Source organism: Schistocerca cancellata, chromosome 3 (genome assembly GCF_023864275.1).
Source record: "Schistocerca cancellata isolate TAMUIC-IGC-003103 chromosome 3, iqSchCanc2.1, whole genome shotgun sequence".
In the NCBI taxonomy this organism is placed as follows: Eukaryota; Metazoa; Arthropoda; class Insecta; order Orthoptera; family Acrididae; genus Schistocerca; species Schistocerca cancellata.
The window spans coordinates 425569371-425597364 of NC_064628.1; positions in this window are offsets into that span (position 1 = coordinate 425569371).

Below are 27994 nucleotides of genomic sequence, written 5' to 3' on the forward strand. Positions count from 1 at the left end.
TACAGCTGATGACCCAACTAACCAAGCGTCATGGAAGCAAAAATTTGCTTTTTAGTCGGTACATTTGCGCCGCTACTTGTAAAATAGACTTAGAACAGTTGTCTAAACAGAACAGAATACGCAACTCTAGCAGTCTGCATACATTACAGCAATATTAAATAGTACTTCCTCTTGAGCTTAAAACGATAGTAGCTTCTTCACCCAATTCACGATTTTTATGAAGCTACATCAAGGACTCTGATGAGACAACTCACGCCGGGTGGATCTGAGGATGAATGCTTATTTCCGTGCGATACGTAGGTGGCGTTCGTAATTCCGAGCACACCTCTCCTTCCTACGAACAATTGTGGTGGCAGTGTGTAAAAAAGCGTAGACATTTTCACGTCATCTGTTCACTCCACCCTCTTCTCAGTCACTACTCGTCCTTTTAGTTATCTTCAGCTCTAATACTCCCACCTGAGCATACGCGTCTGTACCATTAATTAAAGAACCATCCTTTCAAAATCACTTTCTATATCAGGAAAGTGACTTAGGGACAAAATTTCTCAAAATTTCGCAGACATTGTACTCTTCTGATTCTTCAAAAGAGACTTAATAAGCCACTTGGTACGATACCTGTCGTTTCCACAAGAACATCTGCAGCTCCCTCATCTTCCCTTCCGCATTTCGTACATAGTCGTCTATGAACGCACCCAACTTTTTCAAAAGTTACTCTTACTATCATTTCGATCTTTTCCACCGACATTAGTCCTTCTCATTTTAATGATACAACATAACATTTCAAAGGTGTTAAACTGACTATATTGTTATCATTGCTACTATACCGAAGAGCCAAAGAAACTGCTACACCTGACTATATCGTGTAGAGCCCACGCGAGCAAGTAGAAGTACCGCAGCGCGACGTGGCATCGACTGGACTAATGTGTGAAGTAGTGCTGGAGTGAACTGACAGAATGAATCCTGTAGGGCTGTCCATAAATCCGTAGGAGTACGAAAGGTTGGAGATCTCTTCTGAACAGCACGTTGTAAGGCATCCCATATATTCTCAATAATGTTCATCGCTGGGGAGTTTGGTGGCCAGAGGAAATGTTTTTAATCAGAAGAGTATTCCTCCAGCCACTCTGTAGCTATTCTGGTATGTGGGGTGTCGCACTATTCTGCTGCAGTTACCAAAGTCTATTGGAATACACAATGGACATGAATGGATGCACGTGATCAGAGGATGCTTACGTTTGTGTCACCTGTCGAAGTAGTATCTATACGTATCACGGGTCCCATATCCGTCCAGCTGCACACGTTCCACACCATTACAGTGTCTCCAGCAGGTTTAACAGTCCCCTGCTGACATGCAGGGTCCATGGATTTATGAGGTTGTTTCCATACCTGCACACGTCCATCCGCTCGATGAAATTTGAAACGAGACTTGTCCGACCAGACAACAAGTTTCCAGCCATCAACAGTCCAATGTCGGTGTTGACGGGCCCAGACGTGGAGTAAAAGTTTGTGTCGTGAATTCATCACGCGTACACGAGTTGGCCCTCAGCCCCGAAACCCATATTGATGATGTTTCGTTGAATTTTTTGGACGCTGGCATTGAAATCTGCAGCAATTTTTGGAAGGGTGGCAGTTCTGTCACGTTGAACGATTATCTTCAGTCGTCGTTGGTACCGTTCTTGCAGGATGATTTTCCAGCCGCAGCGATGTCGGAAATTTTATGTCTTACCGGATTCCTGATATTCACGGTCCAGTCGTGAAATGATCGTTCGGGAAAATTTCCACTTCATCGCTACCTCGGAGATGCTACATCGCTCGAGCGCCGACTATAACACCACGGTGAAACTCACTTAAATCGTAATAACCTGCCACTGTAGCAGCAGTAACCGATCTAACAACTGCGCCAAACACTTGTCGTCTTATATAGTCGTAGCGACCGCAGCGCCATACTCATATAGTTTATGTTTTTATTTGAATCCGCATGCCTATACCTGTTTCTTTGGCACTTCAGAGTAGGTTTCATTGTCTTTTCTTGTTTTGGTCAGCCGTTGTAATGCGCAGCTCGTGCCCATGCGGTCTGTAATCAATTTAATATAAACTAAACAGCAAACATAAAACACAACCTATCGTTTCCTTGTAGTTTGCCTGTTGTTAATAACTCGATTACCGTAAAGGTTAATAGATTTTTCTGTTTACCACACCCACCCTGCAGCAGACGTTTGCTCTTCACGACGTGAGAGAGTCCGTATTGTACTCTAGGACACTGTTGAATGAGTTTCATATCAAATTTTGTACTATGTGAAAAACTGAAGGGAAGGAAACAGAAATCATGCCACCTTTTACAGTAATGAACACTGAGTTCGAAAATAAATAAGTCAGTATGTTTTCCTTTCTTAACTGCAAATAATTAGTTCAAAGACAGTATTTGCTACGATTAGAACGATTTCATCTACACCTGTATCTACTATATTCGTCAAACCACCTTACGTTATGTTATCAGAGATCGTCTTTTGTACCTTTGTCACATTCCCGTTTTCTTGCTGGAAGAATCAGCAATGGTATGTCTCTGTGTGACCTCAAATCTCTTTATTTTTACCTTTATGCTCATTACGATAGAAATACACTCCTGGAAATGGAAAAAAGAACACATTGACACCGGTGTGTCAGACCCACCATACTTGCTCCGGACACTGCGAGAGGGCTGTAGAAGCAATGATCACACGCACGGCACAGCGGACACACCAGGAACCGCGGTGTTGGCCGTCGAATGGCGCTAGCTGTGCAGCATTTGTGCACCGCCACCGTCAGTGTCAGCCAGTTTGCCGTGGCATACGGAGCTCCATCGCAGTCTTTAACACTGGTAGCATGCCGCGACAGCGTGGACGTGAACCGTATGTGCAGTTGACGGACTTTGAGCGAGGGCGTATAGTGGGCATGCGGGAGGCCGGGTGGACGTACCGCCGAATTGCTCAACACGTGGGGCGTGAGGTCTCCACAGTACATCGATGTTGTCGCCAGTGGTCGGCGGAAGGTGCACGTGCCCGTCGACCTGGGACCGGACCGCAGCAACGCACGGATGCACGCCAAGACCGTAGGATCCTACGCAGTGCCGTAGGGGACCGCACCGCCACTTCCCAGCAAATTAGGGACACTGTTGCTCCTGGGGTATCGGCGAGGACCATTCGCAACCGTCTCCATGAAGCTGGGCTACGGTCCCGCACACCGTTAGGCCGTCTTCCGCTCACGCCCCAACATCGTGCAGCCCGCCTCCAGTGGTGTCGCGACAGGCGTGAATGGAGGGACGAATGGAGACGTGTCGTCTTCAGCGATGAGAGTCGCTTCTGCCTTGGTGCCAATGATGGTCGTATGCGTGTTTGGCGCCGTGCAGGTGAGCGCCACAATCAGGACTGCATACGACCGAGGCACACAGGGCCAACAACCGGCATCATGGTGTGGGGAGCGATCTCCTACACTGGCCGTACACCACTGGTGATCGTCGAGAAGACACTGAATAGTGCACGGTACATCCAAACCGTCATCGAACCCATCGTTCTACCATTCCTAGACCGGCAAGGAAACTTGCTGTTCCAACAGGACAATGCACGTCCGCATGTATCCCGTGCCACCCAACGTGCTCTAGAAGGTGTAAGTCAACTACCCTGGCCAGCAAGATCTCCGGATCTGTCCCCCATTGAGCATGTTTGGGACTGGATGCACAAACGCTGGTCCAACTGAGGCGCCAGGTGGAAATGGCATGGCAAGCAGTTCCACAGGACTACATCCAGCATCTCTACGATCGTCTCCACGGGAGAATAGCAGCCTGCATTGCTGCAAAAGGTGGATATACACTGTACTAGTGCCGACATTGTGCATGCTCTGTTGCCTGTGTCTATGTGCCTGTGGTTCTGTCAGTGTGATCATGTGATGTATCTGACCCCAGGAGTGTGTCAATAAAGTTTCCCCTTCCTGGGACAATGAATTCACGGTGTTCTTATTTCAATTTCCAGGAGTGTACTTCCGAGGAGGCAGTATACTGGTTCACTCTTACAGGAGTGCTCACTCTCGAAATTTTAACGTCAAATCACACTTTGACGTAGAACGTCTCTCTGCTTCTGAAATTAATTAAGCATCTTTGTGACGCTGTCCTGCTTACTAAATGACTCTGAAATGGAAAGTTCTGCTCTTCTTTGGAGCTTTTTTATGTTCTCCATGAATCCTGTCCCGTACGGATCCAACAGCGAATTGAGATTTCGCGCGCTGTAAGTACGTGGTGACTTTTCTTTATCATTTATTTATTTATTTAAGAGGAGGGAGCAGGGGTACGTACACTTCCTGAGAATGCTTCCAATGAATATCAGACACCATCTGGCTTACGTATTATCAGTTTTATGTTGTCGTCCCACTTTATCACTTCGTATGCATGCTCCTAGATATTCAATGGATGTGACTGCTTCAGTGATTGTTCCGGAATCATGTAATTATACAATAATGGGTTTTTCTGTTCATTATGTGCACACTTAAAAAATTTCTGAAGGGCATCCGGCCACCCTCTGAAACCAACATCGCCAAATCCGTAGTAACTAGGCCGACTATGTGGATGAAATTAAGGAATTCTGCTACCTAGGCAGTAAAATAACCAGGAGGACACCAAAAGCAGACTTTTAGTGGCATAAAGGGCACTCCTGGCTAAGAGAAGTCTACTAATGTCAAATATCGGAAGAAATTTCTAAGAATGTACGTCTGGAGTACAGCGTTGTGTGATAGTGAAACATGGACGGTGGAAAAGCGGAACAGAAGAGAATTGAAGCATTTGAGATGTGGTGAGACGGACGTATGTTGAAAATTAGGTGGACTGATAAGGTAAGGAATAAGGATGGTTCTGTGCAGAATATGAAAGGAATGTGTGGAAAACGCTGATACGGAGAAAGGACAGGTTGATAGGACATCTGTTAAGACATGAGGGAATGACTTCCATGGTACTAGAGGGAGATGTAGAGGGCAAAAACTGTAGAGGAAGACAGGGATTTGAATACATCCAACAAATAATTGAGGACGTAGGTTGCAAGTGCTACGGGAGATGAAGAGCTTGGCACAGGAGAGGAATTCGTGGCGGGTCGCATCAAATCAGTCAGAGTACTGATGGCAAAAAACAGTAATGTGCATACTGTCTACAAAATTTGTTGCGAGTACAGTTAGTAGCAAATAAATAATAAATCAAATGTCGTGCCTAATGCAACAGTTTTACTATACGAACACTGACACACTTATTTTCCTCTAATCGTTATATGGTGGCTGGCAGCGAGGAAAAGTTTCGTGAAGATTTGAAATGGTGTGCAAAGTTAGCTGAAAGTCGCTAAGGGCCTTTATAATTAAATACTAGACGCATAACTTCTGTGCGTCTTGCCGTCGTTGCCTACACATTGTAACGTATCTTTCGTAACTGGCAGAATAAAATTCGGATAAACAATTTAGATGTTATTAAAACATACGAAGTGCAGTTAACAAAGGTTTGCCTCAGGAAGGAAACTTTTCAGATCTTACGACACGACGCGGTTACGAATTTAACGCGTACCAAGTAATTTCTAATTATTCGGCTAGTTCTCATCAGATTTAGCGTCCTCCGTATGGCACCGTTTTTTCGATGTCCTCTTGATGTATCACGTTTGTGGTTACTGTACATCTTCATTGTTTGACAGCCTTGATTGTGAAAAATATTATGTTGACATCTGCACACAGAGCGGTAAAACATAGGACTGGACTTCGTAGAAAAATAAAGCAGAAGTTCGACTTTGCACGTACGTAATATGAAACGACATGGCCCTATAAGCTATCGGGCGTTTTGGTCCCAAACAGTGTGCACTCAACCCTGGTACACACATCTGAAGTAGTGAAAAATCTTAAACCAGGTTAAAGTATTTAGTTCAAAAGGATCCTAAAAGCAAATGAAAGCCCATTTAGTATGAAATTAACAGTTATTATTCAGTAATAATTACAAATTGTCCTAATAAATTCTGGAATTCACGGTTTGAAGACACCTGAGATCCTGGATTCGGTTAAGTTAATTGATTAGAAATGGGGTATAATGTTTTGCCTTATTACTGATTTTTTTTACTACACTCTGCTTTACAACGGAATTTTGATGCAGCACTTTCGGGTGTTCATTTGCTCGCTTGGGAAATATGGAATTATATTAGCTCGGACCGGTCAAATACTTCCCTTGTTCACCCGTTCGGGCACAAGATCAGGACCATAAAATGTCGATCTGAATCTTCAGACTCCCTTATTACCCATAAAATTCTGATTACATAGATTCTTTAACAAACGATGCAACTACATAAATTGACAAGTAATACAGGACAACTTCTCAGACTGTCGAAAAGAAAGAGCAATTGTAGTTTTCATTTTGTGGAAAAACACATATTACTTCTTGCTTAGGTCTTCATGGTGTACTGACAGCTTTCGCTGCCCTTTCCTTCGTGGGAGACCACAGTCAAGAGAGTATATCTTAAAAAAATTCCCGCCATTTGACTGCTAATTGTTCATTTATTTTACACAATCACGATTTCGGCTTTGTAGCCTCCCTCAAGTGCATGTGGAATTGTTAAAATATCTGTGACCTGTCTGTGCCATGTCATCGTCGTCTAAACATATTTTTGATCTTTAGTCCAGTTCTCGTGTTTCAGGATAAGAGTACATATCCAAGATACATAATACGGTCGACACTGTGCACAGTGAAAACCAATCTATATACAGTACAGCTCATTTAACAGCTTATATATTCCTGAGTTGATGAGCAGAAGTGATGAACGCAGGCCGGTCACTGTAGCCGAGCGGTTTTAGGCGCTGCAGTCTGGAACAACGGGACCGCTACGGTCGCAGGTTCTCATCGTGCTTCAGGCATGGTTGTGTGTGATGTCCTTAGGTTAGTTAGGTTTAAGTAGTTCTGAGTTCTAGAGATCTGATGACGTCAGATGTCAAGTCCCATAGAGCTCAGACCCATTTTCACCATTTTGGTGAATGCAGGTCGCAGGAAAGTTTTAGCTTTTGCTTTTGTTTTTTATGTACACACATATTGCTTTTTTAGAACGAATTTTTACCATCGCCGTTTTGTGTCGTAAAGTTAATATCGTTACTGTTTGATGAGTACCTTTGTTTGTCGTGACGTCACCGAGGTGAGGCGGCTACTGGATCGCTACTGTCAGCTCAGTAGTGCCGTGTGGCTGCTCTTCTCATTCTATCACATAAAACAGTCACTCATCGGTGTTGGTTGCATGAAACAGCCGTACAGCAGTATCAGACCTCTGTATTGCATAGTTTTTCTTACCACACACAGAGAAAAAGCAGTAGTACTAACGTATAAGCCTTTTGTTTCTTTTATTTGGCAGCAGCTTAGGTTGTTTGTTTTTTAAGAGTCTGTTTTAACCCTTAACAGAAGAATTATTTATTACTTCAGAAAAAGTATGTGTCATACAGATATGGTAACAAGAAAGGTTACTCTTCTTGGAAAGAGGTAGATTAATATATTAGCACAACGAACAAACTGTACAATGATTTACTAATCATCCCCAACAAATAAAGATTCCTGCATTTTTTTGCTATCATGAATATTCGTATAATGGAACTCGACAAAAATACAGGAACAGTGTAAAGATGAAATTAATGTAATGGATAAGCATAAAATTCAGAAATATTTTTAATTAATTAGTCTAGTAAACACTTGACACATTTTCTGGTACTTTCCGGGATACACGTCTTTCACAATTACTTGCAGTATTCATGTTGTTCTGGTAAGGGCAGAGACTGCACTCCTTCTTTTATGTGACACAGATCAGTAGATCTGTGGTTAATTTTCTGATACACTTCAGCCATGTTTGTGTGCTGTTCAAGTTGAACGTTTGTTTATATCGCAATTAGTTCTTATCAGTTCATCATCAAACTTCGAATACAAAATACCTCCCAACTTAACGATTACCACCTAAATATTTAACAGCCCCTCTTACATACAGTATGTTGTCACGAAATACTCGTCTAGCTTTAGTTGGTTCCTTTGATTCCCAATAAATTCAATTTTCCTCTTTGTAAACAAAAGGAACTGAATTATCGGTCTCTGCTTAATCACCCGTGCACGGAAAGTCAACATCAGCGACATCATGTTCATCAGACGACGACCTAGGGATTGCTATTTCAAGAGGAAACGAACGATCAGTATCCGAATAGTCAGAAAATAATTCTCTACCTCCATTTCCTCTCCACATACTTCTTACTGCATGCTAGCAAGTTTCTTTTCAAAATTCGAATCATCCCCTATCAGCACTTCTGTTCGCCTTCTTTTCCGTGACACAGGTGGAACCTGCTCTATTTTTCCTACCTGTATAATGGATCAAAAACTGCTAGGCCTCGTAACTTAAAACAATTTCTGAAAGAAAATGCAGTTAGCTGCATCTAAATCTACTCACCAGAAATAGAAGTATCACTTTTGGAAATACTTTTTTTACTAGACCAGCAACACATCTTGCATTGTTGGAAATATGTGTTTTATAGACACAGTAAAATTGGGGAAAACAACTATCATTAAGCGTGTAACCGTCACCAGCATCAATGACACACGCCATAAGATTGACGAAGAAACTCTATAACGCTAGAGTGGCACTCCTGCCAAAAGAGCAAGCAGTATTGTGAATTTCCAAAATAAAAATGTATGTCTGCACTCAGGCACATACTTCCTATTAACGATTAAATTATTCGATCTGTGTTGATTAGTTTGTATCATTATTACAACAATATCTTTTTTGTGTTGAGATGTCACGTCTCTTACATATCAATTTCTGTACAATTAACAAGCGGCAACGCTAGGACTTTGTGAAGTATCCTTGTAGATTTTAAAAAGAGTTTACGGTTAGTTCATAAGTACACTGATTAACGGCACATATTTTAAATGTGACAACAGATCCACGCTGTGAGGAATAGCGTCGTCCCTCCAGCTGCACTCAATGCAGTCTGGCGCTGCCGCCCACGTGCACTGTGTTTACATTTCTGAAGTGCCTTGTGCTGTGATCCGCGAAGTGCGTTACTTTACTTGAAGAGTCCATTCGCGGTATACTTGAAACGGGATCTGCTCAACACTTAGCTGTCCGAGACCACATGACGTAAATAATCACTTCGCTATACTTTTTCGCTTCTGTTTGCTGCGACACTCCACGCTTAACACTTGTAATTATCACTCATGTGAGCTTCAACAACAATTCCACGTGTATTAACACGATACTTCACCCGCACTCTCATGCACATATCTCCCACATTTGTGTACACCTCTCGTTATATCGATTTTAGTGCCATTTTTCCCAACGGATCGGAATTTTTCACTTTTTTACAGTGATTTTAAAGATTCCATAATACGTTATATTTATTAGTTCAACTTTTTACTTACGTTAGTAATTCACGTTAGTAATTCAGTATTGCCATGACTTCAGAATCTAGCCAAGGGCGTGATACAGAATTGTCTTAATGTTATCTTTTCTATTATTTTTGAATTGTGTTTAAACGCACATATACTCATCTGTTGGTCCTAACGAGCGCAAATAAACACAAGCAGAAGCTGCCGCTCTAGCACAAACTTTCCAGCCCAACTCGGTAAGTGCCGTTGACCTAGATTTTTTCCGGCCGCTGTGGCCGAGCGGTTCGAGGCGTTTCAGTCCGAAACCGCGCTGCTGCTACGGTCGCAGGTTCGAATCCTGCCTCGGGCATGGATGTGTGTGATGTCCTTAGGTTAGTTAGGTTTAAGTAGTCTAAGCCTCAGGGACTGATGATCTCAGATGTTAAGTCTCATGGTGCTTAGAGCCATTTTGATGCTAAATTTTTCGAGGATCATCATAGACCATCTGATTACATACATACGAAATAGCGTGAACATGAGAATAGAAATCTAAGATTAATAACTTACTTGCTACTTTCCCTTCCTTACCTAAATATATAATTTATATACAATTCTATTTACAGTTCTCCGTGCTCTTCACTTGTTATGCTACTCAGAATAGCATTCTTCGCAGTCTGACTTTATTAAGCCACAGCTTTAACAACAGTTATGGTTCAAATGGCTCTGAGCACTATGGGACTTAACAGCTATGGTCATCAGCCCCCTAGAACCTAACTAACCTAAGGCCATCACACAACACCCAGTCAAACAACAGTTAGTTTGGTTCACTTGCACCATCGCCTGACGACATAGTTAATTGATTCTTGATTTTACACTGGATAGCTAGTATTGTTGTGCAACATTATTGGTGACTATACATCATTATGCTCAGATTTTTCGTAAGTCCCATTTTCTTTACATGCAAATGACGACATTAATGAAACAAATTTTCCTTTTTGATTTCCAGAGAAATTATTTCTTCCACATACTGCATGACCTTCTACACCCTTACATATTACAGCTCATCTCAAACAATACTACACAAGAAAAGTGTTTAGAATATACAAGGGGCAAATTTTAAGCTGACAAACAAGAATAACAAGAAAAATAAAGTTCGCACGAAAAGTGTGTAAAATCCAAAGTTGACTATTTTCGAGGGAGACATTGCTGGTGCTAAAATTAGCCCGCCACCCCAGCCCCCTGGGAGTGGCGCGGGAGGCAACTTTAAAGTTTCAAATGGGAACCCCCATTTCTTTCTGTAGAATCAGATTCTACATAAGAACTACGTACATTTTGTCTTAAACATTTGTTTTGATTCTTGGTAGTTGGCGCTGTAATTCAAAAAAATCCATGTCTCACTTTTGCGTGGAAAAAGTTTACGGATAAATAAAAAATACTTATTTACTTCGTAAATATAGATTCGCTAAAACTAAAACTCTTCATCTCTCCCCATAGGGTAGGGTTTGAGAGAGAGGAGCTTTCCGAATCTGTGGAAAAAATTTGTATTTGTGTCAACATTTGTAAAACTCTAATTCCTGTCTCTGAAACACTACCCTATTGGGAGAGAGGGAGAGTTTTAGTTTTAGCGAATCAAAATTTACGAAGTAAATAATTATTGTTTATTTATCCATAACCATTTCCCACGCAAAATTTAGAACATGAATTTTCTTGAATTACAGCGCCAACTACCAAGAATCAAAACAAATGTTTAAGACAAAATGCACGTAACTTTTCTTATGTAGAATCTGATTCTGCAATAAAAAATGGGGGTTTTCCATTTGAAATTTTAAAGTTGCCTCTCGTCTCACCCCCAAGAGGCTGGGGTGACGGGCTAATTTTAGCACCAGCAGATGTCACCCTCGAAAATAATTAACTTTGGATTCTACACTTTCTTCGTGTAAAGCTTATTTTTTGAGTTATTCTGGTTTGTCAACTTAAAATTTACGCCCTGTATAGTAGCTACACTAATCATCTTTGTGTTTACAAGAAAGACTCATTTCAGTTGTTCTTTTGAACATTATTCCTTAGTGTCATACGTCTTTGTACTGTAAATCATAACATCAGAAAAATGTCTCGTCATTACTCATGGTAACAAGTACATACCCATGATTGTATCTGTCTTTGCTCGTTATTAATATGTAAAACTATTACCCACAAAAATATTGTCTATCTTATTTATTTTGGGTCCAGCCAGCAATATTATAGAAACTAGCAACTGAATTGTGTAGGCAGTGAGCTTTCCCGCCTCTAAAGGGTTGCAAAATCTGGGCACAGATTTTTGCGACAACAACATTATTAAGCAGGTGGTCAATATATTTTGGTTTATCACAGAGTGTACTGCTTTTTTTTTTTTTTTGCTTTTAAAATAATAGAGGGACGGTAGGTGGCAGCAATAGCGGGTGGAGGGTATATAAACCATGCCGAGAGGACACGAAAAACAATGCAGATATCTAAATGCTGAAATTGAGTGATTTATCTGACGTTCTAAACGGCGTGATCATCGGTTTTTGCGTCAAGGGCACAAGAATTTCCAAAACGGCTACGTTTGGAAACTATTCACAAGCCGCAGGGGTCAAAGCACGTTGTGCAAGGCAAACCGGCGCTCTCAGAAACTAGCATCGAGGCACTGGGCCATTTATGACAGTCACTAACTACGGATGCGAAGATGTGTACCGTCGAACAGGCGTGCAACTGTTAAGCAGCTGACCACCCCCCAACAAACACAGAGGCTACTGACAGTGCCCCTGAACGACCGTTCACTGAACGTTGCTGCGTATGTAAGCGCCGTTTCATTCATCCACACTCACCTTGTTCATTGGCGACGTAAACTGGAATTTGCACGCCAGTACCGCAAGTGCACGTTTACTGAATGGCGACAGGTTGCCTTTTATTTTACACTCCTGGAAATTGAAATAAGAACACCGTGAATTCATTGTCCCAGGAAGGGGAAACTTTATTGACACATTCCTGGGGTCAGATACATCACATGATCACACTGACAGAACCACAGGCACATAGACACAGGCAACAGAGCATGCACAATGTCGGCACTAGTACAGTGTATATCCACCTTTCGCAGCAATGCAGGCTGCTATTCTCCCATGGAGACGATCGTAGAGATGCTGGATGCAGTCCTGTGGAACGGCTTGCCATGCCATTTCCACCTGGCGCCTCAGTTGGACCAGCGTTCGTGCTGGACGAGCAGACCGCGTGAGACGACGCTTCATCCAGTCCCAAACATGCTCAATGGGGGACAGATCCGGAGATCTTGCTGGCCAGGGTAGTTGACTTACACCTTCTAGAGCACGTTGGGTGGCACGGGATACATGCGGACGTGCATTGTCCTGTTGGAACAGCAAGTTCCCTTGCCGGTCTAGGAATGGTAGAACGATGGGTTCGATGACGGTTTGGATGTACTGTGCACTATTCAGTGTCCCCTCGACGATCACCAGTGGTGTACGGCCAGTGTAGGAGATCGCTCCCCACACCATGATGCCGGGTGTTGGCCCTGTGTGCCTCGGTCGTATGCAGTCCTGATTGTGGCGCTCACCTGCACGGCGCCAAACACGCATACGACCATCATTGGCACCAAGGCAGAAGCGACTCTCATCGCTGAAGACGACACGTCTCCATTCGTCCCTCCATTCACGCCTGTCGCGACACCACTGGAGGTGGGCTGCACGATGTTGGGGCGTGAGCGGAAGACGGCCTAACGGTGTGCGGGACCGTAGCCCAGCTTCATGGAGACGGTTGCGAATGGTCCTCGCCGATACCCCAGGAGCAACAGTGTCCCTAATTTGCTGGGAAGTGGCGGTGCGGTCCCCTACGGCACTGCGTAGGATCCTACGGTCTTGGCGTGCATCCGTGCGTCGCTGCGGTCCGGTCCCAGGTCGACGGGCACGTGCACCTTCCGCCGACCACTGGTGACAACATCGATGTACTGTGGAGACCTCACGCCCCACGTGTTGAGCAATTCGGCGGTACGTCCACCCGGCCTCCCGCATGCCCACTATACGCCCTCGCTCAAAGTCCGTCAACTGCACATACGGTTCACGTCCACGCTGTCGCGGCATGCTACCAGTGTTAAAGACTGCGATGGAGCTCCGTATGCCACGGCAAACTGGCTGACACTGACGGCGGCGGTGCACAAATGCTGCGCAGCTAGCGCCATTCGACGGCCAACACCGCGGTTCCTGGTGTGTCCGCTGTGCCGTGCGTGTGATCATTGCTTGTACAGCCCTCTCGCAGTGTCCGGAGCAAGTATGGTGGGTCTGAAACACCGGTGTCAATGTGTTCTTTTTTCCATTTCCAGGAGTGTAGATGTACTATGGTCTGGGGAATGTTTTCGTGGCATTTCCTGGATGATCTCGTCGTTCTGCAACGCGCAATGGATCAACACAAGTCTGTGTCTCTCCTTCGGAATCATGTCCAACCCTATATGTAGTTTCTTATTCCTCAGCGTGATGGCATCTACCAGCAGTATACTGCAAAAGGTCACAAAGCTCGCTGTATACGAATGTGGCTCGGGGAGCAGCAGGATGAGTTTACCGAAATCTTCTGACCAACTGGTCGAGAATGTGTGGGACCATCTCGATCGGGCTGATCGCGACGTGGTTTCTCAGCCGAGAAGCACAGCGCAGCTGGCCACGGCTCTGGAGTCAACATGGATCCACATCCCCGTCGGTACCTTCTAGAAAAAATGGTTCAAATGCTCTGAGCACAATTGGAGTTAACATCTGAGGTCATCAGTCCCCTAGAACGTAGAACTACTTAAACCTAACTAACCTAAGGACATCACATACATCCATGCCCGAGGCAGGATTCGAACCTGCGACCGTAGTGGTCGCGCGGTTCCGGACTGAAGCGCCTAGAACCGCCCGGCCACTGCTGCCGGCTACCTTCTAGAGCCACAGAGACTCTCTTCCTACACGTCTCGCTGCAATTCGAGCTGCAAAAGTTGGCAATCCGTACGTTTGACATGTGGTCACATTAATATGACTGGTCATTGTGTATGCCGCAATTGGGCAGCACATCGTGCTTACTTCATGCCTCTGCCGGTGTTCAGAGGGTGGAGCGAGAAGCTATAAACATCAGTAGCTCGGACATAGCAACTCAGACCTACGTCGACAAAGCGGGACAAGCGTGATGGGGACACATTTGATAGCCACAGCTGAAGAATACAAAATGCTGTGCAATTGCCGCGCAAAGTGGACGATTTTGTGTGTTTTCCGCTAAGGTTTCATATTTAATTTAATTTAATCAATGCCACAAATTGAGTATGGACAGTTTTATGATCAGAGGATTGTGTATTGCATCACATAGTTGAACTTTTCGAATGTTGATAAAGTGGCTGAACACAAGCAGTTATTACTATGAAGGTATAGAGTGTCCACAAAAGAAATTCCCAGTTTCAGGGGTATATTGAAAAACAAAAAAAAAAAAATGAACTCCATCCAAACAGGCCACGAAGGTCCAACAGCGTCGACCGGCCGCCGTGTCATCCTCAGCGCAAAGGTGTCACCGGATGCGGAAGGGCATGTGGTCAGCACACCGCTCTTCCGGTCGTATGTCAGTTTACGAGGCCCGCAATGCTACATTATAACAGTTTAATTACTGCAAATCATACATAAAATTGAAAGTAAACTGACCTAGTTTCCCTTACAAATCTTCAGTATATGCGCCTTTGGTCATAGGGCACATTTCCAGTTCTTCACCTATTTTAGTTAACGATTCTGAAGTAACAACAACGTCTTCAGTCCCGTGTGTGAACTGCGGCAAAAGATTAGGTAGTGTCGGAACGCAGACACAATCATTTACAAGGTCCAAAAGGAAACAACTGCATGGTGTGAGGCCAGGTGAACGTGGAGGCTAGCGGAAACGAGCTCTGCGTACTACCCATTAACACAAATCGAACGGCTACTCTCTGCGACGTTCAACCACTCCCGTACAAAGAGGTGGAGATGGGTCTGGATCTTGTGGTAAAATTAAATTTTCAGGTTCTTCTTCTAATCGAGTAAACAGACATTCTTGCAACATTTCCCGATAGGCCACCCTTGTTATGGCGGCTTCAGCCGAAAAAGTGGTCCGGACCCTTGACTTCGAGTGACAGCGCAGAAAATGTTTAGTTAGGGGGTAATGTTTTGATATTTTACAGATAAATAAAGGTGTTCTGACCTCTGGATATGAACATTACGGGTATTTACCTTCCGACATAGATGTCAAGTTGCCTCATCACAGAACACCACATGATCAAGAAAGTCATTCTCCAGCTAGAGCACTTCACTTGCAAAGTTATAACGTACACCACAGCAATCTGGCCTTAAGGCATGTAACAAGTATGGATGGAGGGGTAAATGTTTTCTTAACACTGTGTTGCATGATTTCTTTTTAGGAAATCAATTTCAGTGAAGCAAATGTATCTGAGTGGTAGGGCCTGACACACAAGGTACTATGTAACTCAGCGAACACGGAAATTTTGATTTACCCAACACTTTAAATTTCTTGCCTCACAATAAGAATGGAAAATATTGATTAATTGTTAATCGTTCAATTACAGAGACATGGTAACATAATCTGTACTATCATTATGTAGCACTTTAGATAATGAATCTAAAAGGCAGGTGCATATCGTCCCGCGCTTTTCCCTTTACATGTACATCTGCTCGTTCCGCTTTGGCTATTCTACCGATGGATGTTGTTGCCCCATTGGGGCTCACAGTTCAGCTTGAACCGAAACGCACTTTCAACTGAAATTAGCATACTGCAGAACAGAAAACACTTACTGCTCGGTAATTGATATTTTGCGTATGTGGCGTTTATGATGCTGCAAGCGGGAAAAGAACAAAGCAATACTCGCGTATGTGCTTATCTACACTTTTTGAGTTACTCCTAAATTGTGACCTTGGACACACAACGCTTACGGTTCATACCACTGAAGTTTATACCTCGGACGGCTATTTTATGGACGCCCTGTGTAGTAACCGTTACCTTACATCGAAAAACTGGATGATTTATTTATTTATTTATTTATTTATTTATTGTTCCGTGGGACCACATTAAGGAGAAGTCTCCATGGTCATGGAACGAGTCAATACATGAAATTATAACACGATTGTAGAAACAGATAAAATGAAATATAGGAAACATATTCAGGCGGCACGTCATTAGTTTAAATAAAGAAAATCAAGAATGTAACAGTGGAATTTGCTTAATTTTTTAGCTCTTCCAGGAGCTCCTCGACAGAATAGAAGGATTGAGCCATGAGGAAACTCTTCAGTTTAGACTTAAAAGCGTTTGGGCTACTGCTAAGATTTTTTAGTTCTTGTGGTAGCTTATTGAAAATGGATGCAGCAGAATACTGCACACCTTTCTGCACAAGAGTCAAGGAAGTGCATTCCACATGCAGATTTGATTTCTGCCTAGTATTAACTGAGTGAAAGCTGCTAACTCTTGGGAATAAGCTAATATTGCTAACAGCAAACGACATTAAAGAAAATATATACTGTGAGGGCAATGTCAGAATTCCCAGACTATTGAATAGGGGTCGACAAGAGGTTCTAGAACTTCACACATAGCTCGAACAGCCCGTTTTTGAGCCAACAATACCCTTTTTGAATCAGAAGAATTACCCCAAAAAATAATACCATATGACATAAGCTTATGAAAATATGCGAAGTAGACTACTTTTCGTGTTGAAATGTCACTTATTTCAGATACTGTTCTAATGGTAAATAAAGCGGCATTTAGTTTCTGAACAAGATCCTGAACATGGGCTTCCCACAACAGCTTACTATCTATCCGTTCGCCTAGGAACTTGAACTGTTCCGTCTCGTTTATAACATGCCCATTCTGTCTGATTAAAATATCAGTTCTCGTTGAATTGTGACTTAGAAACTGTAAAAACTGAGTCTTACTGTGATTTAGCATCAAATTATTTTCCACAAGCCACGAACTTATTTCATGAACTACATTATTTGATAATGTTTCAATATTACACACAAGATCCTTCACTACCAAGCTGGTGTCATCAGCAAACAGAAATATTTTTGAATCACCTGTAATACTAGAAGGCATATCATTTATATAAATAAGAAACAGCAGTGGCCCCAGCACCGATCCTTGGGGAACGCCCCATTTAACAGTGCCCCATTGGGACTGAACATCATTACCACTCTCAATATTGCGGAGAATTACCTTCTGCTTTCTGTTCTTAAAGTAAGAGGCGAACCAATTGTAAGCTACTCCCCTTACTCCATAATGTTCCAACTTCTGCAGTAATATTTTGTGGTCAACACAGTCGAAAGCCTCCGTTAAATCAAAGAAAACACCTAACGTTCGCAACCTTTTATTTAATCCGTCTAAAACCTCACAGAGAAAAGAGACTACAGAATTTTCAGTTGTTAAGCCATTTCTAAAACCAAACTGTACATTTGACAGCAAATTATGTGAATTTAAATGCTGCAGTAACCTTGTATATACAACCCTCTCGATAACTTTAGCAAACACCGATGGCATAGAAATAGGTCTATAATTACCAACATTATCCCTGTCTCCCTTTTTATAAAGTGGCTTCACTACCGAGTACATTAATCGGTCAGGAAATCGACCACTGCTAAAGGATAAGTTACAGATATGGCTAAGTACTGGGCTAACATACATGGAACAGTAGTTCAGTATTCTGCTAGATACCCCCTCATATCCATGAGAGTTCTTGGTACTTAGTGATTTAATTATTAACTCAATCTCCCTCTTGTCAGTATCATGGAGGAGCATTTCAGGTAACAGTCTCGGAACACTTTTTTCTACGAGTGCTATATGATTCCCTGTTGGGACTAGGGTTCTATTTAGTTCACCTGCTATACTCAGAAAGTGATTGTTAAATACTGTGCATATATGCGACTTATCAGTAATAATACATACATACATAATACATATATGCGACTTATCAGTAATAATTTAAATGAACGTGTACTGCCCTGCCTTATAAAGTTCGTAAAGGGTTGGGGGGGTTGTTTTGGGGAAGGAGAGCAGACAGCGAGGTCATCGGTTTCATCGGATTTGGGAAGGATGGAGAAGAAAGTCGGCCGTGCCCTTTGAGAGGAACCATCCCGGCATTTGCCTGGAGTGATTTAGGGAAATCACGGAAAACCTAAATCAGGATGGCCGGACGCGGGATTGAACCGTCGTCCTCCCGAATGAAAGTTCGTAAAACTGAGACCGATAAGCGCCATACTTGTACTCTATACTGAACTTAATACTACTTTGGCGTCGTTAAACTATTTTGCTAATTCCTCTGTGTCGTTAAAACCTGTACTTACATCACATGAAATGAGTGCTGTTAACTAGATGATTGTCTCTCAAAGCGTGTTGGTCTATCGTGTGCAGTACAGTGAAAGTCTATTGAACTCTGCTAGTTTTTACCGACGTGGTATAACAACAGGTACTTTGCATTAAAACAGTGAAGTAGTATCAGACAGGCCCCGTACCAGTTTCGAGTTGCAGCGGAGTTCCCTCGCTCCTGACGTAGTCCCGGAGGCTGACGTGGAGCCGCGGCCTGTTGTTGCTGACAGGGAACTGTTGTGGCTGCTGACAGCGGACGGGGCCTCGCCACTTGGGAAGTAATCCCAGCGGCTGACAGTCTGTAAGCCTACGGTGACGGATAGTCCTCGGCTGCGAGCTTATCTGGATTTTCCTTCAATTTGTCGACACAACTGTTCTGCCACTTGTACAAAGAGGACCACCTGCATGCAAACAAACTGTGCGATAGGAGCCCAGTGATCTCCTCGGCGGTATGTTGCAGCTGCCGCTGAATGGACGACGCAATTTGGCCATGCTAGATGGAAAGTTCTTTTTTCACATTCGCGCGAAGTTGAAGGCATTCTTTAAATGAGTAAACCCATCAGCATAAACTACAACTATAAGTATTGTGTTTGTGGACACTGTACGTGGTTTTAGCAGGGAATCGAACGATGATATGAAATGGGATCAGCTAACAATAAAAAACTGATACTCGTGAAACCAACAATCTTAGCTGACAACCGAAACTGTTATTAAAACTTTCCTGTATCATGCTTGCAGTAATATTGTGTACGTCTGCATTAACATGGTGACTTGTTAATTTCTGTATGTTGTGTACATGGCTTATTATATACACTTTCCGTTCATTTAGGTCTCATCACTGGTCAAACCACACTACACAACACACACACACACACACACACACACACGCGCGCGCGCGCGTGGTACACTATACTGCACTACATCACATGGGGTTGCACTTGCATCAGGATCCTGATGATATTTCTGCCGTTCCATAAAATTCTTCATATTTTTGGCCTCTCTGAAAGAGCTGAATCAGCTCCAACCTACAATGTATGACACGATCGGCTCAAAAATTGTAAGGCTATAGGAACCATTTGATTACCCATTAATAAATTAATCAACTTCACAGGGAATTGGATTAATTAACTTTCAATAATATGATTGTTTATTGGGTGCACATCAGTTACTTTTGTAATGAATCTTCTTTGTCAGTATTAGTCTCATACAGTTGCTACCTCAAAGTATGGCGTATGATTGATATTATGGACCATAGGACTTTTAACTCTTGAAAACAAGATGAAAATGTGTGCTGCATTGAATCCGCTACGTTGTTTGCTTTATGCAATGTTGTGTCCCACTGAGGTGCGAACATTTTGTATGATGTCATTTACTCATTGTGTGAAGTTACAGATTTTCTTTGAAATTCTCTTTGTTGTGCTACATGTGAGACCAAAACGTTTTCTTGTAAAAATAGCTTGCGGTGGTTTAATTGTTGTCGTTGTCGCTATGGGGACCATCGTCGTTATGGAGGCTAATAAAATAGATTTGTTCCGTCTCATGAAATGTAAGTTATTTCAGTGGGTACTAAGTTTCAATTCGCGTAAGCAGAACTATCATACATTACGTATGAATGATTGTAACATGCTTTCTCAAACACCATACTTTCTAGGAAAAGAAGCTTTCACATGTGGATATTGTCTGTCTTTGTAATTTATTTGCAAGTGTGCCTTGTGCCAGCACAATTTCAGAAATTATGGAGATTATGGCTCTGAGGACTATGGGACTTAACATCTGTGGTCATCAGTCCCCTAGAACGTAGAACTACTTAAACCTAACTAACCTAAGGACATCACACACATCCATGCCCGAGGCAGGATTCGAACCTGCGACCGTAGCGGTCACGCGGTTCCAGACTGAAGCGCCTAGAACCGCACGGCCACGCCGGCCGGCTGTGGAGATTATGTTTCAGTTAAGTAGGGTTTCTGTGTAAGTTTTGAATATATTCTACAAATGTGACATGCTGAACAACCTGATGAGCCTGTACATTGTTTCAAATAGTGAGATTGGTGTATGAAAAAATGTGGTTGTAGTTGAGTATTTTATTTATTAATACTTCGGCAGATTTCTTTCAGTAGAGATTCTGAACTAGAATTGTAGGGAATTCTTAGATGCGTGGTCACATTTTACGCTGGATTTAACTTCTCATTCCTTGGACCACAGTCTATCTGACAGACATTTTTGGTGTCGCTGTGTGAACAGCCATTATTTTCTGGGTTACATTTTCATGTGTATGTAACATTCTAAGTTGGATTTTCTCAATGTGATTCTGGACTGCTTGTTGGTTGTCAGTCATAATGCTGCGATTGGCAGGAGCAAAACCTTCGTGGTTGTTGGCAGGATTCCGAAGAGTTTTCGCTCCATTATCCAATACCGTTTTCGTTATCCTGTGCTTTCCCAATGCAGTCGAATGCATAATCGGGTTTGTATATTTCATTGATGCTTAACACAGTGACAGTTAATAATTTTGTCTGACTTAATGTATTTGGAGAATTTTTGTTAAGATTGACAATTTTCTGGGATTCAGTCCTGGGCGCGCATTCGGGGGACGACCGTTCAAAGCAGCGTCCGGCCATTCTGATTTAGAATTTCCGTGATTTCCCTGCATAGCTTCAGGTAAATGCCGGGACAGTTTCTTTGAAAGGGCACGGCCGACTTCCTTCCCCATCTTTCCTTAATCCCATGGGACCGATGACCTCGCTGTTTGGTCACCTTCTCCAAATCAGTTAACCAACCAATCAGCACTGTGCATGAAGTTTGTAGGTTGAGGACATTCCCTTTATTACTGTGAAATATATGCTGTAAATAATTCTTTCCTTTGATTATTAATTTAATTCATTCATGTGATTATTCACTTGAGCGTCATCAATTTATCCTGAATGTGCTTGAAATACATACTGGTTGTGAAATTCTGTCTAGTGTTGGTGTTTTCTTTCTTTGTGAATCAGTTTTACACACGTTTTTCTACAATTTTTCTCCGTCTCAGCCTTTATCTGATATGACTAATTCGTATTGCTTTTCCATACGGTGATCTCTGTAGGACAATTTGCCACAGACATTTTTCTGATATGCTCTCTTATTTAACAAATTTCCTGCAACCATTTGGATTTTACATAAACATTGTTCGACTTTGGGAGCTCATATAGGATCACGACTTTTCCTTTGTGTATCGGGAATTTGGACATATGGTTACATGATTGGGGCAGTGATGTTCAGTGTCATATGTAACTGAGCTGTGGGTAGGAAGATTCGTATCAGATGTGTAACGCTTCTCCCTTGACCTGGAATATCTCTGCTCGAAGGAGAGCCTGTTGGTGTGTTTTTCACCAACACGCCTTCGGAGAAAACTGCATAAAGCCGGGATGGTCGAAAGAAGGTCATGGCGTTGCTTATCTGGGAAGCTACGCGGCTGTTACTATTAAAATCGTTTTCTTCTTCTCCTAATGAAGGACGTAGGCATTTTCAGGACAGGACTCCACGTGGATTGAAAATTTCTCTCATTCGCAGTGTAGGAAAGCAGCTCATTGCCTGACTTGAACAAGTAACAACTAGCTGGGAGTTTGGCTCTCATATCCTCAAAATATCATGCTTAGTCCAGCTCCACTAACTGGATGACTTAAATCAATATAGATATGGTAGCTAAATTTGTCACGCAGCATTGTATGAACGAAAATGCACTAAACGTGAACAGGTCAGCGAAAATATTTTATGCTGCATACTTCTAAAATTCTGTGCTATGTTTTGCTTAATTTCGTAAAATCACAGTAACAGTGGTAACGGGAAAGAAAACCCGTTCATTTTCAAGCCGTGTCAGATAATAAGGTGCCAAAAACAAGATTTTATGTTGAAATGGTTCCCTCAAAACTGAATAAGAAGTACTGCATAGCGGAGAACATCAGCATACCCAAAACCGTTGCATTTAGTTACGCGGAAGATAGAAGATTTACTGAGAAACTAACTACAGCGAGTGATGGAGCATTGCTGCGTCTATGTAAAATAATTTTTGAGCCACATCAGACGGTTTAAAATACCGCCACTATATCCCTACCCCCATCCCACACCCTTCCCGTCCTGTTTATTGTATGGTAGAGTTGTACATAACAACCTGCAAACGGAGTTGCGCCACGCGATATATTAGGGAATTGTGTTGCTGAAGTATCGCTGTCGTCTCAGTGTGAAGCAGTTAAGTTGCTTCAGCTGCGTTTATACACACCCCGATGCGGGCTGCTTGTGCATCCTATCAGGAGTTGCATCAGATATCGTAACACATAACGTATCACCTCAGTGACACCCATACCTAAACATAATAGACTATACAGAATTTAATAACAATTATAACTATAGTCTTACAAAAATGAGTTTAGGTTCAATGAAAGTGGGAAAGAGGGGGGGGGTGCACGCAGCAGCCCCGGTCCACTTTCCCCCATACGCAGCAAATCCCCAAAGCAGCGGAACCTTCACCGCGCACACAGCAGCACTTCCTGTTTAGTCAGCTTGCTGTCCTATGACTTTCGTTTTCACGGCTGGTTTATTTTTCGTTACCAGGCCTGCTGTAAGTCCCAAGCGACACAAGCCCGCTTGGGGCTCTAAGCAGAGAGGACATCAGAGGTGCTCTTAACTGTAAAATTTCTCTACGGAGACTGTCAGAGTTATTAGTAATGCCCGCTTAGGGAGCCTAGTTTAGGGCAGGATTTTTAGCCAATACTTATCACAACAGCAGTGAGGTCTTCCACTGGTAAAAGTTTGCAACGGAAAAGGGGGCGCCAATTGATAAGTCGCTTGTATGCAACAGCTCGAACCGAAACTGGTCATCGCTATTATTCGTTGTTAGTGTTATTATTTGTTACCATGATTTGTTGCGTGGTACTCAACACTCTTAACTTATTTGTTCTTGTGTAACAACTAAATAGTTGGATCAGAAAAATTAATACGATTTTCATTAGAAAGGTATAGCGATCTGTTTGTAGTGTCGAAACCATAAGAGCGCTCTATTAGTGGTTCTGGTTCACATGAGAGCGGACCATTGTGTATCATATTTAACTCAAATTGTCACAGATTAGAAATCTCCGACAGAGCTCTGGTTCCGAAGGTATGAAAGAATGATGTATTCTTAAGATTTCATTCCCATAGCGTACTCATCTAACTTCAGAAACAAAAACCTGGCCACACGTCAACAATTCGGTAAGGTCCTCAGAAAATAAATTTTCTTAAGCTATCGATGTATCGTCTTAATAATTTGTTGCAGAGAAAACTAAAAACAAAGGGTATTGTAACTCTTCCAGAACACATTGAGCACTTCCCATGTTTATGAAATGAACGACTTTCCTCTTTAAAGCGGAATGAAACACACAGAAGAGCCAAAGAAACTGGTAGACCTGCCTAATATCGTGTAGGACCTTCGCGAGCAAGCAAAAGTACCACAACACGATGTGGCATGGTCTCGACTAGTGTCTGAAGTAGCGCTGGAGGAAATGACACGATAAATCCGGCAGCGCTGTCCATAAATCCGTAAGAGTACAAGGGGTCCATATCTCTCTTGAATAGCACGTTGGAAGGTATGCCAGACATGCTCAATAACGTTCTCGCCTGGGGAGTTTGGTGGAGGGGTTTAACTCAGAAGAGTGCTATGTCGCATTGTCCTGCTGGAATTACCCAAGCCTGTCGGAATGCACAATGGTAATGAATGGATGCAGCTGATCAGACAGGATACTTCCGTATGTGTCACCTATCAGGGTCCTACTTGACGTATCAGGGGTCACGTATCACTCCAACTATACGCGCCCCACACAGCCTTTACCATCTTGAACAGTCCCCTGCTGACACGCAGTTTCCATGAGTTCATGAGGTTGTTTCCATAACCGTGAACGTCCATCCTCTCGATACAATTTCAAACGAGACTCGTCCGACGAGGCAACATGTTTCCAGTCATCAGCAGTCCAATGTCGGTGTTGACGGGCCCAGGCGAGGCGTAAAGCTTCGTGCCATGCAGTTATCAAGGGTACACGACAGGACCTTCGGCTCCGAAAGATCGTATCAATGATGTTTCGTTGAATAGTTCGCACGTTAACACTTGTTGATGGCCCAGCACTGAAACCTGCAGCGATCTGCGAAAGGGTTGCACTTCTGTCACGTTGAACGATTCTATTCAGCCATCGTTGGTCCCGTTCTGGCGGAATATTTTTCCAGCCGCAGCGATGTCGGAGATTTGATGTTTAACCGGATTCCTGATATTCACACTGCACTCGTGAAACTAACGCACTGGAAAATCCCCACTTCATTGCTACGTCGGAGATGCTGTGGCCCATAGCTCGAGCGCCGACTATTACACTACGTCCAAACTCCTTTAAATCTCGATAATCTGCGATTGTAGCAGCAGTAACCGATCTAAAACTGCGCCACGTACAGGCGTTGCCGACTGCAGCGCCGTATTCTGCCTGTTTATATACCTCTGTATTTTAATAAACTTGCCTATACTAGTTTATTAGGCACTTCAGTTTATAAAATCACGTATGTGTTCCGTGTGGTTCGTGGCATAACTATGCTACGCGCCTCCACGCGCTCCTGACGCAGTGTCAATCCTAAAGTAGTTTTGGACACTTATTTATTTCAAGTTTCTGCTCCCAGTCACTTTTTATTTTATGCTTAATCTAACATAATGCAACGCGTTTCGAACATGTTTTGTTCATCTTCAAGCGTTTGTACATACATACATATATACATTACATACATACATACATCGAGAAATGTTACTTAAAAATAAACAGTCTTAAACTACATTAATCTAGAGCACTTTGTTTTTTACTGTAGCTGCTGGTGTGGCATTTGGGAGGAAGGAAGGAAGGGGGCAGTTTATATCTAGAAATCGAAGTCAGTGATATCTTCTGTTGGTTTTCTTCTTTGTTGTTGACTATGTATATCACAGCCTGTATCGGATGCAGACAGAATTGCATCAGTTATGTATTACGAAAATAGTGTGAAAGGCTTTAGTATGACAGTTGATCACTTACAGTTACATCATCTTGCTGCTTGACTTGCATCACTGGTGTAGTGGCGGAGCTGTTGATTCACATTACACTATTGCACATTCTATTTTGTCACTGACTGCCACTGCACAAATTCCTTCGATGTTATACACACAACACAAGACGTCGGACTGTAGCATGTGAAGCTGTATCGATTATCGAGGTTTTGTATCGATGTTCTTGGTTCTAGTCAATTATTTACATTGACATTTCTTGAATCTATTGAGTTAGAACTGGCTTAAAACTGTTGAAGAATTTTCAGTTTTTAAATACGGTTATTTCATTAAGAGTATTATCTCTTTGCTATGTGTTATGTTTGAAAATTTCCGTTTCTTCCATGATATCCATTCTTTTACTTTTTTCTATTTTGTGTAAAATTTCGAGGTAGTCAACAACAAAGAAGAAGACCAGCAGAAGACATCACTGACTTCGATTTCTAGATATACATTGCCCCCCTCCTTCCCCCCAAATGCCACACCAACAGCTACAGTAAAAAACAAAGTGCTTTAGATTAATCTAGTTTAAGACTATTTTTAAGTAACATTTCGCGATGTATGTATGTACTAACGCTTGAAGATAAACAAAACATGTTCGAAACGCGTTGCATTATGTTAGATTAAGCAAGAAATAAAAAGTGACTGGTAGCAGAATCTTGAAATAAATAATTTTCACACAGTCACGGTTCACAAACATAGCCATTATGGCTGAAAATAATTTTGGAGAGATTATGACGCAACGAACACACCTGAACACTCTGCACTGTACTTCTAAATGGCATACTAACTGCTAGCCATCTTGTACGGCACGTAGGGCGTCCGGGCGTCCTTCCGCGCAAGGCCGCCCCCCCCCCCCCCCGATAAATGTTGCTCCCTCTTCGTCAGCAATCTGACTCGACAGCAAAGAACTGCATACGTACCCCTTTCTTTTTCGAAAGCGACTGCGGAGTGGATGGGTAGTAAAAAAACGAGCACGAGTCGTTTTCCCCGGGGCACGCCCGGGGCGGCGCCTTGTGACGTCTCTCGAATCTCCGCAGGCGGCGGCGGCTGCCCACAAAATAAACAGGCGCCGCCTGGCTCCCTCGCCTCGCCTAGGCGCGCTCCCACCGGGATCAGCGAGTAATCAGCGTGGCGTGGCTCGGCGCGGCTCGGCGCTGCGGGCCTGCGGCTGGTGGGGCCCGGCCATTGTCCGCCGCAGACGCCGGCAGCCGCTATCGCAGACTCCTCAATGGCCGCCCGACGCGACCGCCGACGTGCAAAATAGCCCCAGCTTTATTTCCGGCCGCCATTCTGGAAATTAATTAACTTTACATAATTCGGACGCTCCGACTGATGCGTTCCACCCGTGCAGCCACTGTCACCTACATGACGCGTCTCTTTTGTTGCGGAGACGCGCTCATGTTAAACTGGTGTCCTGCGAATGAATGCCGTCGACTGTCTTTGTTCTGCTTTACGACAAACCGCACGTTCGTCGGTTTTCTGTAACCTTTGACAAAATTGTGTTCTAGTCATTAAGCATCTTGGAAATTAGGAAACCGGATCAGCTGATTTTTCAGAGTCATCGCCGGTTTCGTGGCATTACAACCACGTCTTCATGATGACACTCAATCATTTTTAGGCCCTATTTCCTACGGAATTCGTGGTCTTCTAGTTAAAAGGACATGGATGCGAAGTTACCTTTCCCACTAACAACAGTTTGCAAAAAAATCTTATTCATAATCTCAACTCCACATTTGCTCCTCTATACAGTTCAGGAGTTCATAAAACCTAATTTAATTTTATCCATTTTTGCAGCTTAATACCTGACTGTGTTTAAAACAATGGGGGTACGAATTAAACAACGCCTTCAGTCACCACTTTTTAGTTTTTTATTAACTACAAGACGCATTTCGGACCTTGTGGGTCCATCGTCAGGTGTAATTTGTCTTAAGACATGTTTTATTTCTTTTCTTGATAGAGGTGAAATGCATATTCCTGTCACGAAAAGGTTTAATGTTAGATTATGAAAATCGTAAGTCTAACGCGGAAAATATATGCAAAATAGTGGAAATTGAAAAGTGTAAACTTACCACATAATCCAAGGATAGCATTTTTAACATTTTAGCACGAGCAAACATACTTTTCTCCATCGTTTTAGTACATGTCACTTCATCCAAGAGGCACATTTACACACACGTGCTTATAAACACTTC